Here is a 16,806-nt window from a genome sequence, read left to right as displayed (position 1 = left end):
CCAGATTTGGAGGGAGAGGGAGAAGCTGGTTCCCCATCAAGCAGGGAGCCTGGTACAGGGCTTGATCTCCAGACCTCGGGATTATGACCTGAGCTAAAGGCAGACGATTAACCTATTAGCCGACTGAGCCATCCAGGGACCCCAAAAGAGATACTTCCAATGTAAAGCCAGGATACAGGGGGTTGTGGAGGGCCAAGGAATTGGAGGCCTTTGTGCCTTTGTGTGGAGCAGATGCTGAGGGAATACAGGAGAGGTGAGGTGGAAGGAGAGAGGAGGCAGCTCAGAGAGCTGGAGAGTGGAGCTGGCATATTAGAAATGGATCCGTCTTGGGTGGGTCAGTGATGTGGGTGCTGGACGAAGATGCCAGAGGAGAGGACTGTGAATCAAGAGCACCAGATGTATCTTCTGCACAGACATTAAAGCCCCAGGAGGATGGCAGGTTCAGGGTGGAAAGGAATCTGCAAACCGGGACTGGAAGGATGATTTGGGCCTGAGCTGACAGCGGTGAGGAAATGGAGAGCCAGAACAGGACAGCAGGCCAGGGAAGCTGCTTTCCTCTGATGCATATTCATACCCTCCACAATTGTTCTATGATACACCCTTTGGGAAGCATTGGAATAGAGGCAGAGAACACAGGCTGTGGATGTGGATTTGAACCCCACCTCCACCACCCCCTGCTGGGTGGCCTCAGGCAAGTTGCTGCAGCCTTAGTTTCTACGTATATAAGACCCAAGTGCTTCATAATCTATGGACGGTAACTAAAAATAAGTGCTCAATCCAAGGTATCCATTATCATTCATTGAATGAGTTTCAAGGCACAGAGCAGAAATGTTTTGGTGGGTGAGTTGGATGAGGAAGTGAGTGGGAATGAATGACTAAGAGGGAGGAGATAGCAAGAGGGTCTTTATTTTGGAAGTGACCAAGGAGGAGGACAGGATAAGGGACTTGGAGGGGTGAACTCACATATAGCTTTGTAATGGTATTTTGTTTCCTATTCCTGCTGTTACAAACCACCACCCACTTAGTGACTTGAAGTAATTCAGATATATCATTTTGTAGTTCAGTGGGTCAGAAGTCCAACAGAAATCTCCCGTGGGCTAAAATCAAGGTGTCAGCAAGGCTGCATTCCTTTCTCGAAAGCTCTAGGGGAGAATCTTTTCCCTCCTTTTTCTACATTCCCTGGCTCGTGGTCCCCTTCCAACATCTTCAAAGCCAGCAGCCTCACCTTTCTCTGAGTCACTCTTCTATATCATATCTTCTTCTGACAGCCACTGGGAAAAATTATTGGCTCTTCAGGACCCTTGTGATGACACTGGCCTTCCCAGACAATCCAGAATAGTCTCCCCATCTCAAGAGCCTCAACTTTATTATGTCTCCAGAATCTCTTTTGCTGTGTAAAGTGACTATCCTCAGGTTCTGGGGGTGAGGACACCATGGATGACTTTCTGGAGGCCATTGTTCAGCCCGCCACATGCTGGGATAAAGACTCCACCTGCAGCCTCTGACCGTCTGTAGACCCAGAGGCCTGCCTGACCATCAGTGATGTGAACTAAATTAGAAATTAGCTCAGTTTCCAAATGGAATGAATGTGCAGAGTTGTTTTGATGTCTCTGTGCTGTCCTGCCCTAGGCAAAGGGCCACTGGGTCAGGAGAGAAGGATGCATAGAGTCAGCCCTGGTGCACACCTCCCGGCACATCTTGCACCAGCTGGCAGCAGGGGGCATGATGTGCGGGGGAGCTGAGAACTGGCTGGAGTCGATATGATGCCAAAGGTGAACATGGACTTGCCCTTCACATTTTTAATCTTTTTGCCCACACAAGTACCTTCTGCTACCCAAAGACACAAGCTTCCCAAAGAATATGCTTTGTTGCAAAGCTGACTTTTCCTCTTCACCTTACTACCTGGCTCTCACCCTAGTCCCATCCAAGTTGGTCCTCAGGAGCTGCTATTAGAAAAGGATCGTTGATTAAATATAGATCAAGGTAAATGATTATCAAGGATAATGGGTTCTTTTTCTCAAGAGTGTTTGCATTTTAATAGGGAATCATATCTTAACCCAAGGAAAGAATTGCTAATGGTAGGCTTCAGGTAGTCATGCATAAGCTAGAGAGGATGGAAGGGCCTCCAGGCACAAATCAAGCCACATGGGTAGCCACCTACTCCAGTTATGACCAATGTTGTGATCAGCTTCCAATAAATTAAAGACACCAGTTCTCTGCCTGACTTTAATGACGTCTCAAAGCTACAGAATCCAGCTGCTCCTCCTCCAGCAGGTACTGCCTTGCTGTTGAGCTTTACACCAGAACATTCTCACTTCTGCCTCTCATTTCCTGATTTAGGAAAACACTCTGGCCAACTTCCTGTCAAATCTCACCAGAGACACCTACAGCAAATGAAGAAGCTCAGGCATGGGTATGATTTTAAGCCAGACATGACAATCTACCTGAATGCACAGAGAGGAAGGAGGAAGAAGCAAGTATTGGCAGCTGAGGCATTAGAAAAGCTTAATAGCTACTCTCCATATTTAACTTTTATGATTCTGCAATCCTTGAAACATTAAAAATCTATCTGATGACATCTGAGTTACCTGACCACCCCCCCTCCCCATCCTCCGGCCCAGCTCTAGAAATCTCAATGCTTAAAAGGGATCTTTCAGGGAATTGGCAAGCAAATTTTTGTTCTTTTCTTTATGACTTTGCACTCCCACTTCTGTCAGTGAAAGGTTTTCCATTGCATAGACGAGTTTCCTCTCATTGATTGGAACCTTTTAACTGGGCATCAAGCATTATCATTCCCCGGCACTACATTGGACTTGCTGACAGCCAAGAAGTATTTGGATAGTCAGCACACTCATTCAAACCTACCCCTTATTTCCTCCATTACTGGTCTGATGAGCAAGAAGTTCCAAGATTCCAGATCACCTCTTTGCAATGTAAAAGCAAACATCTCTATCCTTATCCCATGGAATCAGGCTGGTCCATGGGCTTTTCACTTAATGTGCCATCAAGGAGGCTTGGTGTTCTGAACCATCTTTAACATAGTTCTTTGGAGACCTTCTGGGAACAAATGAGGTAACAGTAAGTGGCAGAGAGTGAAATGACTAGCTCTGTCTATGCTGTTCCCAATACCCAGGTATAGCCCTGGTTGAAATAGGTGGCTGCCTGTGGAAAGAACTTCTATAATTCAGTGAACCTGTGTTCTCAATTTATAGTCACCTGTGCACACACACAGCAAGGCACAATCAGGTGATGACTGAGATTCTCATCTCTATAGCAAAATGAAAATGAAATGTTCTCACCAAGGAAACAGGAAGAAGAAATAGTGAACACAAATAAAGAACTAGAAAGACATCTATAAAAATAAAGGAAACTATGATCCAGCAATCCCACTCTTAGGATATACTCAAGAGAATCAAAAACATATGTCCACACAAAAACTTGCAGAGGGAGGCTCATAGGTGCATTATACATAAGAGCCAAAAAAGAGAAACAACCCAGATGTCCATCCATTGATGAAGAGATAAATGAAATACGTACATTCATACAATGGAACATTATTCAGTGATAAAAGGGAATAGAGAATGGACACATGCTACAAAGTAGTTGAACTTTGAAAACACATGAAGTAAAAGGAGCCAGACACAAAAGACCACATCCTGTATGATTCCACCAGTTTGAAATGTCCAGAATAGGCAAATCCATAAAGATAGAAAGTAGATTAGTGATTGCCAGGGGCAGGGGAGATGGTGAAAGCTAGTGACTGCTGATGGATACAGGGTTTCTTTTTGGGGCAATGGAAATGCTTCAGAATTAGATGGTGGTGATGGTTGTAAAACTGTGTGAATACACAAAGAGCTGCTGAATTGTGTATTTTAAATGGGTGAATGTTATGGTATGTGAATTATATCTCAATAAAAAATTAAAAATGTAAAAGCCATTACAGTACAGGTAGGACAGACAAGCAGTAAGACATCAGAAATGAGGGCAGCCCCAGTGGCCTAGTAGTTTAGCGCCTGCCTTCGGCCCAGGGTGTGATCCTGGAGTCCTAGGATCGAGTCCCATATCGGGATCCCTGCATAGAGCCTGCTTCTCCCTCTGCCTGTGTCTCTGCCTCTCTCTCTCTCCATATCTCTCATGAATAAATAAATAAAATATAAAAAAAAGATATCAGAAATGAAGAGTGACCAGGAACAGGGAATAGGGTGTACATGGATCACTCACTGATTTGACAAAATTTTGTAAGCACATACTATGCTGGACACTGTGCTCCCAATAGAGCTAACTTAGAATGAATGAGACAAATATGACCCCTGCACTGTTGAAGTGTACCACGTGGTAGGGGAGACAGACATTAATACAATGATACAAATAAGTGCAAGATTACAATAGATGGGTGCATAGGTTGATAATAGATAGAAGATGATGATTGATAGATGATAGATGATAGATAGATAGATAGATAGATGATAGATAATGACTGAGGGAGAGAGAAATACATTACATACACTTTTTTAAAGTGACTCCCTACTAGATTATGCAACATTACCTAATAACTTCTTTTTAGTTACACTCCTGGGATACTATAAATAACCACTGATTAAATGTCCTAACATCTAAAGACATTCGGGGTTTTTTCAATCCTTCAGTCAAAAGCATTTCTCTTTGAGACATCAGCAAAGCCATCATTCTTATCACGGATGGGACAAGCCAGTGTGGACGGTCATCTCGTACTCTGTGAGGACTGGCACAGCCAGTAGGCAATTCTCCAAATAGTACCAGAGATCTGTAAGGAACTGCAGGCTTGACCTCACTTTAGAGATGGAGAAACCCAGACCATGAAAGGAGAAGTGCATCACCCAAGGTCTGGTAACTGGTAATAATAGAGGTGGGACTTGAACTCACATTATTAGTAGTTGTTCACCGAAACAGTAGCCTTACACACTCCTTCCATTCTGCAGATCTGTGAAGTTGGGATGTTATCCCCCTCTCCCTGGCTTAGGCTCCCTTATTGAGTAAATGTTCCTGGTTCCTGGTTGGAGTCACCTTTGTGAATTCCTCCAGGAATGGGTGGAGGGGACGAAGGACGGCCGGTGGCCTAAGAGCCCAGACAATTCCTGAGCTGGCTACAGAGAGACAGCCCTGGCCTGTCCCTCAGCCTGGTTCTCAGTCACCTCAAACCAAACAAGGCCTCCAGGTGTTTCAAGTTGGGACATGAGATATTGGAGCTTTTTATTTTATGACAATCCAACATATTTCATAAGCCCAAATGCCTGTGCCCAACACTATGCCAGTTTTCTTATTAGCTTTGAGGACCTTTGCTCTCAGTCACTGGCTGAGAATCCCACTTCTGCTTCTCACAGAACCTGTGGTATTCCTCCTGTCTCTTTTGTCTCCTCTTTTCCTTTTTTGCCTCCACATCCATCATCCTTTTTCCTCATTCAATTTCCTTCTATCCTCTTCCCCCTCTTTCCTTACATCTCTTTGCATCTCCCAGGACATATTATGAAGTACACTAAGTTAATATTTTGCAGATAGGGGACACATTAGGCTACTGAGTATAAATCAATGTTTCTTTTTAATGCTGCATAAATAAGTGTGTATCACTTGATCAAATTCCAGAAGGATTCCTACTTGGACTCAGTCTGCCAAAAGAGCTGAGTCTATCTCTGAGATCCAAAGCATTTTCTGGAATGAATGCTCTCATTTCTGTCCTTCCTTTGTGTATTTTTCTGCTATCTTAAGCATACTTCCTGAGAAAATCACATGGCAGAGTAAAGATAGGAAGTGATGGGACATTTGGGTGGCTCAGTGGTTGAGCATCTGCCTTTGGTTCAGGTTGTGATCCCAGGGTCCTGGGATCGAGTCCTGCATTGGGCTTCCCACAGGGAGCCTGTTTCTCCATCTGTTTATGTCTCTGCCTCTCTCTCATGAATGTGTCTCTCATGAATAAGTAAATAAACTCTTTAAAAAAATATATAGGAAGTGATAATGATACTTAATGCTTCACAGAATGCTTCACATTTGCAGTTTCACAAATATCTCATGTACTCTCACAATAACTGCAGAAAATGAAGGTATAATTGGATCCCTATATAGATGATCTCATTCATAGAGGAAGAAGGTGAGGCTTAGGAAAGCTGATCAACATCCCGGTCGGGGTACAACAGGGAAGAGGCGGAGGGACACTCAAGCCTCCAGACCTCAAGGGCAGGGCTCACATGACTTTGCGAGAAAAAGAGAAATAAGGAAAGACTGAGATACATAGAGGAATAGAAGTTAAGAGAGGAGACTAAAATCAAGAAAAAAAAATGGGGGTGAAGGAGAGACCAAAGAGAAAAGAACTCCCATTCATTTTTGTTTAAGATTTTATTTATTTATTCACGAGAAACACAGATTGAGAGAGAGAGAGAGACAGAGAGAGAGAGAGAGAGAGAGAGAAGGAGGCTCCATGCAGGGAGCCTGATGTGGGACTCGATCCTGGGACCCCAGAATCATGCCCTGGGCCAAAGGCAGACGCTCAACCACTGAGCCACTCAAGGATCCCCCAAGAACCCCTATTTATTCTGAGGAGAGGCTACAAAACCTTCGGCCAAAGTTTTGGCAGGAAGATCCCCAGATCTGATATGTAGGAAGCAGAAAGTTGTTCCTCAGGTGAATGTTCTCCCTGAAGAAGGTGCTAGGGAATGTGAGAGTACTCCGAGGGCCACACCGAATCTCGGAGGTACTGCTGCTGTTACTCAAGCACATGCGCAGGGTTGAGGAGAGCAAAGAGACGGGGTACCCAGCACAGTTCTCCAGACACTGATTGTGCAAAGCTGCCTGCAGGGACTAACTCCAGTGAGGGAAAGGTGTGCTTTACTGAATGCCTCCAGTGCACTGGGAATTATTCTGGTTGTAGGAGTGTGTGGAGATGACACAACCTCTCTCTGCCCTCACGCTCGTGGAGTGAATGCATTCATACCAAATGTAGGTACACAACCCCCTCCTCACTGACTGTGCATACCATTTGAGACACCAGGGCTACAAGGTGCTCTACGTGAAATACAGTCAATGCGCAAGTCTGCCTGGGAAACAGTACTGTCAGCTTAAGACAACGGTAAGAAGAAAGTTCTCTTCCCTACCTGGCAGGAGGACCTTGGATGCATATTTTAATACTGACTCTTCTGTTGATTTGCCGTATGAGCTTGGACTTCACATGGTCAACTTTATGCTTTCATTTCCAGAGAGCTCTGTTAGCAAGCTTGCGTGTCTGGAACAAACAAGGAACTGCAAATCAGGATTTCCCAAACTTTCGGGGTGCATCAGTATCATCTAGGGAGCTTAAAAAATGTGTATTTCTGAAATAGATGCAACCAGTCCTGCTGGATCCTGGGATCTTTATTGTTCGTGAGCCTGACCAAGGATTCTCATGAGTTGGTCCATAGACACATAGCCACAAAACCTTCCCTAACTTCTCCCACCTTTCCAGAGCCCCCTTTCTTCTGAAATCACTCAGCACTACTAGTCTGTGCTGTATAGGAAGAAGAACTTTCTTAGGCTGGTTTTGGTGTTTTTGTTTTTGTTTTAGGTTTCCAGAACGTCTCTCTCTAGCCTCCTGTGAGCGACCTCAACCAAAACCCAGTCTCATTTCTCTGAACCTCTACACCTTGTGTCTGTGCTTCTTCTTAGACATGTGTACTTGGGAGTTTAGCAGGGTTCATACTCACGCCTCATCACCTCCATTGAGCCATAGACATCTTGAATTATATAGAAGAGTGAAGGGAGCTCGAATTTATGGAGCATCTTGAGTGGATGCTGTGGTGCTCCGCCAAAATCCCACCTTCAGGCAGACGGCTCACACATCCCCCCAGCTGCTGGGGGTACTGCCTGCCAACAGCCTGCAGCTGTGTCCCTCCCCAGGACTTGCCCTTAGCAGATGGAAGCTGCCTCGCCCACACTTACACCTCCTCCCTGGAGACAGGAAGTCAGTGCAAGGCAAAAAAGGACAAAGGCCTGGCACCCGGGACTCAGGATGTCTCCAAAGGGCCATCAGTTCTGGAGCTTCCTATGGGATGGGATGGGCCCTTTGTTGCAGGTCAGCTGCTCCCTCAAGCAACCCTGCCTCCCCCGTAGGACTTCCTCTGAGAGCATTCCCCAGCACAACTCTGCATGCCAATCGCAGAATCTTAGAGTCTGTTTCCTGGAGAGTCTGAGCTCTATACACCTTCTACCTGCCAGGCACCACGCTAGGTACTTGGTATGCATAGACTCATCTAATCCTCACCAAATTCAAAAGGTGAGCCTACTTCTTGAGTATAGATGAAGCTCCTAAGACTCACAGAAGGTGGCTAATATACCAAAAACCACCCAGATGCTAAGTGCAGTGACACAATTAAAATCCAGGCCTGTCTGACCCCAAAGTTCTTTCCATCACACTATGAAAGCAGGACCACAAATCCTTCTTTTTCATTGAGGTGCAACTGATATATAACATTATATTTATTCCACGTATACAATGTAACAATTCAATATTTGTATCACTGCAAAGTGATTAGCATGGCAAGTTTATTTAACATTCCCATATTTACATTTTTTTTTCTTGTGATGAGATCTGCTCTCATAGTAACTGTCAAATATACAATACGATGTTGTTAACCCTAGTTACCAGACTGTTACACTACATCCTCCCCAGGACTTACTTATTCTATAATGGGAATTTTATACCTTTTGAATATGACTTATCTTTCTTTATCATTTCTGCATCTATTATGATACCAAATAAATATTTGCCAAGGAAATAGTTAAAATGGAGATTTGAAAATTCTGGAGGGTAGGAACTATTACTTAAGTATGTGTAACATCTCCCCTATAGCTCAGTGCCATGCTGGGTATCTGGCTCACCCAACACTGCCAAATGCACTGATGACTTCTATAGATCAAAGAAGCATGGGATAGAGTCCTAGAATAGTATTTTAGTCTTTTTTTAAAATACTAACTGTCCTACAGTCTAGTTTCCTTTTATATTTGCTCATTTTATTTTAAGTCAGGGGTCTGTGCTGTAGGCTTTTATCTGGATACCAAGTTAACATGTACTCCTCACCCTTTTCTGTGCTTTAGGGCCAGAGAGCACTTGTTCAAATGTGGACAGCTTGCCAAGATGCTCCACTGTCTTCATCCGTACCCTCCTCCACAGCTCTAAGACCTGTTTTGTTCCTACACACAAGTGCCTTATATACAGAGTTTAAGCACATCTCAGAAGGCAGTATTCAGGAGCACACCTATGGCTGTACCTACTTCTGATTTTCATCCTTGTAGATCAGTTAGCTCATCCTTCCAATTCTCACAGAGGAAGAATCTACACCAAACCTGGATTCTGCTTTCTATATCAAGTTTTATTAGATCACGACTCAATGTGCATGGTGTACACATGTGCAGTGCCTTAAATTATGAAGTGATGTTGGGAGAACATCTTCAATGAAGCTCTGTCTGGGGCCACCTCTACCCCAGGATACTATTAGGTCTGAGGCAGTCTTACCTATATATGTGGGCAATATTAAGTGGCTCTCTAACATGGATGTGTGCATCCACTTTGCCAGCTAATGAGGCAGACAAGAAACTGAAGAATACCTGATAACTCCCAAGGAAGGGACTCATGTACTGCTGACCCCAGGAGTGATAATATGTGATGTGCTGATGTGTTTATTCAAAATAATTTCCCACTAATGTGGGTTCTGCATAACATGAACAGAAAGACAGAGTTTCTCTGGAATCTCAGGTTGTGAGATTTTTTTTTTTTCATCTATCTACAAAATGAACCACACTCCTGTCTTAATGAAAATGCTACTCAATTACTATGATTTTATTAACAAGACAAGTGTAGCTATTTAGTGTGTAACAATGCAAGAGTTATAATTCCAAGGGGATTGTCAGATGCTAATTCTAAATTCAGAATGCAATGCAAAAGTTTTATTCGCCTCTTCCCTGAAAAGAATACTTCTACTCTGTGCTGGAAAAATATTTGGATTTGGTGCCTGGGTGATTAGTCTTAAAGGTTGCTGTAGTCATCAGCACATTATAAACCTCTGAAGAATTCAACAACTGAAGATATTGAAAACTAAACCTTGATCTTGGTTTTTGCCCACATGAAGCAAGTAGATCCAAAAACAGTACATTATGTGCCCGAGACGTTCCTCCCTTCTCCACTTGGGTCATCATATATTAGGATGTAGGATGGGACTTCAACTGTCTCAGAATCTAGGCTTAATTCCCAAAGACGCATTGCAGGTTCCCCCAAACACAGGTTAGGCCTGAGCCAAGGCAAGAGGAGAAATTTTTAACTGGATGTGAAATTAAAATTTCCAACATAACCGAACTGGACTGTTTAATAACTGAAAGTGAATCTTAGTTATCTAAATAGGACTCTTTCTAAACGTGAAAGTGACTTGAGGACACAAGATCTCTCAGAGAACCTACAAAGAAGCAGTGAAAGGGATATTCGCCCAAAGATATCAGGAGGTGAGGTTGAGAAAAAAGCAAGCTATTTCCTGCATGTACCCTGTTAAGTTTAGTGCATATAATGTACAAGTTACAGAAATAAACCAGATCCAGGTCAATATTATAGAAATTTCCTAAGTAAGAAATGTGTGTAGAGCAGAGAGCTAGGCACACAGGGAGGGAATAAAAGGTGAGAAATTCTATCAGTTATAATTAAAAGTGGAAACATATGGAAATATTTAAAAATATAGATTATAGACTCTAGATAGAAAGTCTAGATAAGAAGGGCCACTCACCTGTCCATGTCTCTCAGGGCCCTGGATCTGTCCCTCTTTGCCCCAGGACCAGCATGACCCCACTTGTGCTGGGCACCCATGTGAGGGGGTCATAGTGACCTGAGAGATCTGAACACCAGCCCTGTTCAAAGCCCCTGCTGGCTGGAGCCAGAGACTTGGAGTTCCCAGCTCATGAGTGGATGGATTCACTTGGAGTCACCTCTTCTTTCCACCTTGGTTTGTTTGGAATCTAAGTGACACAGTTTTAAGAGAAGAAAGAAGAAAGAAAAGAAAGAAAGAAGAAAGAAAGAAAGAAAGAAAGAAAGAAAGAAAGAAAGAAAGAAAGAAAGAAAGAAAGAATTAAAAGAAAAGAAGAACGGTTTCTTTTGACAAAGTTTTGTTATATTTCTGGCTGAAAGAGGCAGTCTGAGAAGTGTAGATGCCAGAAAACATTGAAATTTTTGTAGGATTCAGTGATTTACAAGACAGTAATAAACATCTTAATCTGTCTAGTTCCTGAAAATCTAGGATGAAACACAAGATAGGAAGAAATAACTGTCATAATAAAAAGACAAAGCAATGTGGGTTCCCAGAAAAGAATTTCAGAAACTTTCAGGAGGGAAAGGCATTTGATCTTGACCTTGAAGGATTTTAGCAAATAGAATAGAGTAGATAGAACAATGAGAAAACTAAGTTTGTAATGGGCTCATTTGTCTTCATAATGACCCGGTTGAATGAAATCCTTATTGTTTATAGCACACAGTCCACGGGATCTATTGACATGTGACTACTCAGTAAATCTCTCTAATACATAGAAAATATCAGTTAAAACTAAAGTCATTGCTGGTATATTTCAGTTTCCCCATTAGATGTTCACTGTGTCTGGGAATTCAGCTTGTTTCCTCCCTGCCACAGAACATTCTGGAATAGGTGTAGCCAAGGATCAGAGCAGCTGGATCTAGGCTCTCAATAGATCTTGGAGAAATTAGATTTGTTTCATCTCATATTTCAAGCCACCACCAAGTCATTTTGCAGTCACTCCTCCCTTCTCTATTCTAATCCTCTGACTTAGATTCCCGCCATTCTTTCCCGAATTCTGCTGTCTTTTTTGGAGACCTTTCTCCTGAAATCTGTGAAACTTATCTGCAGTTACGATGAGTGCCACGAAGGATTTGACAGAGAAATCTAATAAGATTGTAAACTCCTAGAGACAGAGGCCTTTCCTATTTAACTCCAATGCAGAGTTCCTAGTGCGTTGCTGGAACATGTGTTTAACAAAGGTTTTCAAATTAATTAAGATTAAAACTCCACTGCCGAATGGAAATGATTAATTGTGGTAACTAAGAAAAGACTATACAGGATGTATTTCAGCAAAAAGAGCTTGGTACATGCCGAATAATTATTAGGATGATACGAAGTAAGCAGAGACTGTTTTAGGGTCTGCAAAGTTGTGTTGGCCATCCCACAAGGTCAGAGCACCTCATAAAAATGATTGATGCTTTCTGCCTTCCGCTGTGCTGACAGCCCTCATCTCACACTGCAGTTTATGGTTCCTGACCCTGCATTCCGCCGCCGACCTGGAAGGGCCGTGTTTCTGCGAGCCAGCTCCGATAAGCCACCTGAAATCTTCCCTGGGAGGCAGCAGGCAGCGGACAGAAGGGGGCCGCTTGGGCCAGCTGGCCCTCCCCTGCGCCTTCCCCAAACTTCCCCAGATTCGATCATGATGTCTGCGACGGACAACAGCGCTAATCTCTTCAGGAACACCCCAGAACGCAGAGCTCATCTGTGCTTCTAGGCTGGATTTTGCAGAAAATAGGAGATGGCACCCAACCCCCTCTGGCGTGCCAAGAGTGTGGCTGGTCTATGTGATACCCAGGCAGCTGGCACGCACTGGCGCTCTCTGGGGCCACTGCAGAAGCTGTGAATCGGCTTGGTCTCCCCCAGAGTAGCCGGGGGAGTGGAATCTGCATTACAATATGTGCTCTGATGCTGTGGGGAAGGATGTTACACTTTGTACGGGATGCCACTGGGCACGCAGGCCAGCATCTCTAAGATTTGTGGTTCAACATTCACCCCTAGGTCGATAGTCCAGAAACCTGCCTGAAGTCGGGAGCACCAACCACAGGCGGTGCGTCAGAGCTGTGTGATGGTCAGACTTTTCCCTGCCACTAGAGAAGGCCCCAAATGTGCCCAAGGAGTCGTATACCCCATTTGTAAAATGGAAGACACCTTGCTAATTGACAGGCCTGTGATGGTGTGGCACTTTAAATTACCTTGGCATTAATTGCCTGGACAGGTTGTTCACTCAAATTGCCCTGGCTCGCTAATAACCTGAGCGGGCTGGTGTTTTAAATGACCATGGCACTAATGGCCCAGGCTGGCTGCTATTTCACATCGTCCTGGCACTAATGGCCTGGAAAGGGGGCTTGCTTTGCAGATTAACGAGTGTCCTCCAAATGGGAAAGGATTATGGAAAAAGAAAGAAAAACAAGCATTTGCAAGGGAAATAAGAAAGAAGTTTTTACTTCTCCTCTTGCTAAGCATTAGGCATTCTGTGAATAGGTCTGGAGAGCTACGGCTCCTCCGGAAGATTACACCGCCACCTTCCTTTTCACTTCCCAAACCAACCACAGGCCACCATGACTTTAACATTTTAAAATTAAATTTAAAAGATTTATCTACAGTTCACTGAAGAAGAACTAGCACCCCCTCTGCCCTACCCAGAGTTCTCCACTTTAATTTCTGTTCATTCCTACAACCCCTCTCCCACTCATCCCCAAATCACCTGTTCACCAAGCATTGATTGACTAAGCAGTCAGCTTCCATGAACAAGGCCCCTGTGAAGTCTTTGGAGAGAGAAATATGGAACATGGACCCCACTTCTAGGAGCTCCCTTTAAGTCAGGGAAATGGAGAGCTCTTTGCCAATAATTGCATTGCAATGCAATTAGCTCTGTGACAGTGGTGCCTTGGATGCTAAGGGAGCATGGCACTGAGACTGAGAGTCTGCAGCTGAGATGAGCTGGAGAAGCTTCACACAGAGGTGAGTCTGAAGAAGACAATAGGAGATATTCCTCAAGACAAGAAGTGAGGGGAGACATGCCTTGTGAGAAAAGAGAGACAGGCACAAATGCAAAATTCATGAAAAAGCCTAGCTCAAATTGTACGTAGGGCAGGGGCAAGGCTGGAAAGGTGTAGGCTGGAGCAAGCATGCAGAAGCCTCAGGAAAAAAGGGAGGGGTTTGATAAATATTCCCGAGATGGAGTCTCTTGAAACTGAGCAGTGGCTGCAAATGGGCTTTGAGGAGAAGGAGAGGTGGGAGAGGGCTTCTGGCTCCCAGTATTGATAACTGGGCACGTGATGCTACCCTTCACAGACACGGGTTTGTGGAAAGGAACTGGCTGGGGTGCAGGAGGAGGGATGTTGGAATGAGTTCTTTTTGAAAGATACTGATTCTCTGTTCCTCTCTGTCAACTGCATCTAACCCAACCCACTACTTACAGGTGCAGGAAGTAAACACAATATTGGAGGTGCTGGGAGAGATGCTCTTGTCACAGAGCCTCTCCTTGGGTGTCATCTAGAGGAACTCTCCATTCAGTGGGAGTGGGTCTTCAGGTGAATCAGTTCAGAAGGGTTGGTCCCCACAGTTAACAAGAATCAGACAACATATCCAACAGCAATCCCTTCCCGTCCCCTTTGTGTTCCATTCTAGCTCATTTTCATGGCAATCCGAACTTGCAGTGGCTCTCAGGGGATGGTTTAATGATAGGATTTTTTTCTCTTTCTCTTTTCCCCACAATCAGGTGAGTAATAGAAAGAGGAGTGGTTTTAAGAAGGACAGGGTATCTGTGCAAGATTAACTGTTACTGAAAATCTAAATGCTGCCAATGTGTTTTGACAAGTGAAGCAGAAGTTTAGAAATTCTTTTGCACATCTGCAAGATTGACTGAATAAGTGGAGAGAGTGATTGGATGAAAACAAGTAGCTCCTACAGAGTCAACTGAATTGAATGGAATCGATCTGAATTGAGAACCGACCATTTGCAAAGCCCTATTCTAGGGGCTGGGGGGGGGGTGTACAGAAATGAACAAAGTGTGGCCCCCGCTGTCAAGGAATTTAATGTCCCAGGCTGGGTTACAAGCTCTACGCATTGTATTTAAAGCTGCTTCTAACAGGAGAAAGAGCCCTTCACAATGACCAGCCTCTCCAAAGTGTGACACAAACGTTTCCCTTTGTAGAAAACACAGCTCCTTTTGGAAGAAAAGTTGTTCTTTCATCTGACCATCAATAGACATGGCGTTTGCTAAGTACAGGGTGCCTTGCTGGGCACAGAGGGGGGTTTAAGATGGTCAGCCATGGGTCCTGCCCTCCAAGGTTTTACTTGTGAACATCTAAAGCCCCTTAATGTCAGAGGAAAGGCATAGCAACTTCAATATTTTTGTTAAAATAAACTCTCCTAGGATGACTTTTAATCCAGATAATGATTCTTAACAACAACTTATGTAGTTTAGGAGCTGGCACGGAGCCTAGAAGTCTCCCCTAATCTCACATCCATTTATTAAGAGCAGATCCAGAGAGATTGGTCTGCCCAACAACACACAGGTGGTCAGTGGCAGATCCAGAACCTTGACCTCATCTAGCCCTTGTTCTCTGTAGTTTATCTCTTGTATCGACAGATGCAACAATACAGAAGCAAAATTTAAACACAGACAGAGAGAGACCCAAGAGCACCCTAGGTAATGAGAAATTCTTGGCATCTCTAGGTAGGCTCCTTCCTTCAGGAAAAGAGATTTGCAACACTCTCACTTAAGGACATGTCTTTGCCAAGTTCATTAATAACATTCATAGATACGAAAAGAGAAAGTCTTCCAGCAAAGGTAAGAAGTATGAGACCCCATAAAGTTGCATTAGTGTCAAAACCAAGGAGAAGGCAAATAATTACAACTAGCAGCCACAGATTTTTCTTCCAACACAACTTGGAGATGAAGAATGGATGTGTTTTTCCTTATGAAATCTATAAGGCATGAGCTTTCATTTTACCCCCTTTCACTTTCCCAGCCCTGATGGTCCTTCCAGACCCTGCTCACCTTCAGCTCCTTCAGGACACCTTCCCTGACCCCTCTGGACCTTATCAATGGGCTTAAGAGATGATACAGTTAGATCAGGAAGGAAAAGATTATGATAACGAAGCAAGTTTTCTACTTAAAAAAATTCTCTCACATTTCTTTGAGTCCTTACTGTAGTCCTGAGGTCATTAGAGTAGTGTTATTGTCCCATTTTACAGACAAAGACATTGAGGCTCCATGATAGAGATGGAGTTAAGCCTCAAACCCAGGCATTCTATCTCTAAGTCTGGTGTTCTTTCCTTTGTGTTGCTCTGTCCTCTCCTTCACTCAATTTCTGTGACTTCAGGCATGTCTTCTGCATTGCCTTTTTTTTTCAGTTCTTTGTATTGCTGTAAAATACATATAAAATTTACCATCCTAACCATTTTTAAGTGTATAATTCGATGGTATTAAATACACTCATGATGTGCAACCACCACCACTATCCATCTCCAGAACTCTTTTCATCTTATAAAACTGAAACCCTGTCCCCTTGAAACACTAACTCCTCTTGCCCCAAACCCCTGGCAACCACCATCCTACTTTCTACTTCTGCAATTTTGACTACTCTAAAGTACCTCATAGAAACAGAAATATACAGTATTTGTCTTTTTGTCACTAGCTTTTTTCATTTAGCGTAATGTCCTCAAGCTTCATCCATGTTGTAGCCCATTCAAAATCACCTTCCCATTTAAGGCAGGATAATATTCCAATGTTTGTATGTACCACATTTTGTTTCTAGGAATTTGTGCATTTCTTATCCATTCATCCACCAATGGACTTTTGAGTTGTCTTCACGTTTTAGCTATTATGACTAATGTTTCTATGAACATGGCTATACAATTATGTCTTCAAGACCCTGCTTTCAATCCTTTTAAATATATACCCAGAAGTGGGATTGCTGGATCATATGATAATTCTATTTTTAACTGTTCAAGGAACCTCCATATTGTT

Source organism: Canis lupus, chromosome 6 (assembly GCF_048164855.1).
Source record: "Canis lupus baileyi chromosome 6, mCanLup2.hap1, whole genome shotgun sequence".
NCBI classification, from domain to species: Eukaryota; Metazoa; Chordata; class Mammalia; order Carnivora; family Canidae; genus Canis; species Canis lupus.
The sequence above is the reverse complement of the archived record's forward strand: the minus strand, read 5'-3'. Positions refer to the sequence as shown.